This window comes from Apium graveolens, unplaced genomic scaffold (assembly GCF_009905375.1).
Source record: "Apium graveolens cultivar Ventura unplaced genomic scaffold, ASM990537v1 ctg7784, whole genome shotgun sequence".
Lineage (NCBI taxonomy): Eukaryota > Viridiplantae > Streptophyta > Magnoliopsida > Apiales > Apiaceae > Apium > Apium graveolens.
Window position 1 is genome coordinate 9,506 of NW_027420628.1, and position 3,982 is coordinate 13,487.

At 35.9% G+C, this 3,982-nt stretch overlaps 1 non-coding gene across 1 annotated transcript; it reads right to left on the reverse strand.

Annotated features, from left to right (window-relative positions):
* Positions 1-3,870: 3,870 nt before the first annotated feature.
* On the reverse strand, positions 3,871-3,977 carry LOC141704385 (small nucleolar RNA R71). The gene has a single exon (XR_012567944.1). It is a non-coding gene; the product is annotated as a small nucleolar RNA R71 (small nucleolar RNA).
* Between the last annotated feature and the right edge of the window lie 5 nt (positions 3,978-3,982).

Here is a 3,982-nt window from a genome sequence, read left to right on the forward strand (position 1 = left end):
AAACAATACAGCTATTATAGTGTTTTTTCAACTCTTCTAAGCCAACCTATGTTCATAATAACTTTCAGAGAACTTTTGCTGACAAATCTGGTTCTGGAGCTGTGTTATAATGTGCATATTGTCATGGTAAAAATCATACCAAGGATAAGTGTTACAAACTAGTTGGTTATCCACTAAATCATCCTTTTAATCCCAATAATAAGGGAAGAAAGAAGCCTTTTACTAAGCCTGGTCAATATGGGAATTATAGGTCTGCACTAAATATTGGTCCTTCTAACAGAAATCAGTCTGGTCATGCTATGCAAGCATCAGCTGCTGGTTCTGTCACACCTGGTTTTCTTGACACTTCTGGTTCTTCTGATTCTTCTCAAACCAATATTGTTGCTCCAAACTGGAATTCACAAATGGAAGTCTTACAGTTGCAACTGTACTCTTTGAAGCAGTGCAATTCTCAAGGCAATCAGTCACAACTTCTTTTTAATTCTCAGTCATAATATTAATGCCATGGCTTTTGGCCATAGCCTGATCAGTTCTTCAGCACCACACAGACTCAATTTGCTAATAGTGCTACTGTAGCAGGTACAACATATTCACTTTTATATATATCAGACTTGTCTACTGATATGTGGATCTTGGATACTGGTGCTACGAATCATATGTGCTGCAATGTTGATGATTTACAAGACCTACATATTTTACCTAATCCTATAACAATTAATTTCCAAATGGTGATACTTCATTGGTAACACACACTAGTTCAGTATTTTTACATCATATTGATGTTTCTATTTCTAAGGTTCTTTTAGTTCCTTCTTTTAAATTCATCTTGTTGTCAATCAGCAAGTTAGAATTCCAAACTAAATCACTCATTTCCTTCAATGCATATGAGTGTATTATGCAGACCAGTACCAGATCAGCTCCCAGATTCTTGGTAAACTAGCTGTTGGTCTTTACTAATTGGTCAATTCAAAATTTTTTGCATCTGCAGCTTGCAAAGATTCTCTCTTTCACTTTTAGCACAAAGGTTAGGTCATATTCCTCATAAAATTCTTTCAAAGATCCTCATCTTTTAGATTAGCATTTGCAAGAAAATACTTCTTTGTATGATATGTCTTATGGCCAAGCAATGTAAATTGCCCTTTCCTATTATGATTTCTTTATCTTCACAAGCCTTTGATCTCATTCACTGTATTTATGAGCACCATATAGAACTCCTAAATATAATGGCTACAAATATTTTTTGACAATTTTAGATGATCACACTAGAGTTGTTTGGACTATTCTTGTATTTACAAAATAACATGCCAGTCAAACTATCAAAGAATTCATTCTTATGTATTACTCAATTTCCACTCTCATATGCATAAGGACCAAATAAGGGAGGTGGATTTGTAATTCAGATTTATCATCTTTTTTGACTATTTTTGGTATCATTCACCAAAACTTCTTATCCCTATATTCCCAATCAAATGGGATAAGTGAAAGAAAGCACATGAATCTTTCTTGAAATGACAAGAGTTTTATATTTCAAAATAAACTTCCAAAATATTTATGGGATGATTATTTTTTTACATTAACATATCTAATAAATAGACTGCCTAACTCAGTTCCAGGTTCCATCAGCCCTTAAGAGAAATTATTTCTTAACTCTCCTTCTTATCAGCATTTAAAGACTTTGGTTGTCTTGCTTATATGTCACAACATCTACCTGATAAACTAGAGGCAAGGGTTGTTAAAACTATTTTGTTGGTTACTCACTATTAAGTGGCATTTATGACACTTTATAATGCTCTAATAAGCTTTGAATTGATGTGTTTATACTCAGTTGTTAAGTGTTTTAACGTGTTTTTTTAGTATTTTTACATTTCAGACATTAACTAGGTAATCAGGTGAATTATCATTATTTTGGAGCTAATTTGGTGTCAAGGTGGTGTTGGAATAAAAGTTCGTGGAAAGCCGGCTCGAAGCAGTAGGGAAAAGAAGAAAATCTGAAGTTTTTTTCAGAAGTACGGCGTACCCGCGCTGGTCAGCGCGCGGCCACGCCAGGATGTTTAGAAAGGCAGAGCGCCCGCGCTGTGATAGCGCGCGGCCGCGGCCGTGCGAATTTAGAGAATCCTGTATCTATTCTAAAAACAATTGGAGGACTTCTAGATTGCATAGGGCTGCTATATATATTCAAGTAAAGGACGTTTTCAAGGGGAGAGACGTACCTGAGCGCAAGGAGAGCCCGTAAGAAGATCGTTTTAGCATGGATTCAACAAAGATGAAGAAGATCTTTATTTTTATTTGTGAACTTTATTCTAAGTTGTAACTTGGATGCTAGTTTTCTTACTTGTGAACCTTACTCTTGTTTGTACTTGGTTTTGTTTATTCGTTATAAAGACTATGTTTGTTATACCATGCTTTCATCGGAACCCACGTTGATGATGAGTCCGATTATGGGATAATCGTTATCGTGGGGTTCTAACGGATTTATTTATGGATTACTTTAGTTAATTTATTTCGATGCCTTAGTGTGTGATGATTGTATGATAACCTAGTATTGGTTGTGGCGTATTCGTCTTATGAGCGTCGCGAACTTATAAGATAGTTTTTTAGGCTTTAATTAAGCGATAAATGAATTTAAAGATTTAGAACTTGCCATGCTAGCATAGGTTCATGTATTGTTATGCATGATTCATAGGTAATTTTAACCATCTTACTTGCCCTATGTAATCAGATAGATAACTTGTGCTTAAACCGTTATGTTGTCAAATTCTATAGACATATAGGGTCTCAATATAATTGGTGTCTATTCAGCTTCTATCTCTTTTGTGGATGTATGGTAGTATGGTAATCGTGCAACGAAAGTTGGCGTTTTTCAGTTTCGTGTTATCTGATTAGTGTCATCACCATTACATGCTAAGGTTAAGAACAATAAGCCTATTGAATGAAGTACTTAATGAAGTTAGAATCCCATGTTTGTCATATATATTAATTCAATCAATCTTATTCCCTTAGTTATAATTGTTAGTTTAATTCTTAGTTATAAACAATCTCAGTTTGTTATCATCTTAGCATTGAATAATTACCATACATTGTTGCTTAAGTGCATAAATTAATTAGTTAATCAAAGTCAGTCTCTGTGGGAATGAACTAGAAAAGATTCTATATTATGCGAACGAGTATACTTGCGTGAATTTTAGCGCGTGTTTAGCGACTAACAAATTTTTGGCGCCGCTGCCGGGGACTACAGTGTTAATTTTTAGTTTATGTATTTTCCATCAGTGGTCGTTAAAGTTCATTGACTCGGACATTGTTACTTATTTGTTTGCCTTATTTCAGGTACTCTAGCGAGGGTGTATGCATAAGCGTTCGCGTACTCGTAAGAGAATACTGGATAAAACCGAAGAAGAAGTTGTGGTGGTTCGAAAGGAAGTTTTTGAAGAAGAAAAGAAGGTAGAAGAAGAAGAGAAAGTCGAGGAACCAGTTTTAGTAGAGATGGGTGATCAAGCAGAAAATCCTAAGGCTTTGATAGACTATTCTCAGCCTAAGATCAATGACATTCAGTCAAGCATCATCAGGCCAGCCATCAGGGCTAACACTTTTGAGATCAAGTTAAGCATGATTCAGATGATACATAACTCAGTTCAATTTGGAGGTTCTCCTACTGAAGACCCCAATATGCATATCAGGGATTTTATCGAGATCTGCGACACATTCAAGTTCAATGATATGATTGAAGATGCTATCAAGCTGCAACTCTTCCCATTCTCTCCGAGGGACAAAGCTAAGTGCTGGTTACATTCTTTACCAGCAGGGTCTATCACCACTTGGGAAGATCTTGCTCAAAAATTTCTCACTAAATTCTTCCCTATGGCGAATACTGCTGAAATCAGGAATGCTCTTACTCAGTTTGCTCAGCAAACTGGATAATCTCTGTGTGAGGCATGGGATCGATATAAGGAGATGCTAAGGAAGTGCCCACATCATGGCATGCCTG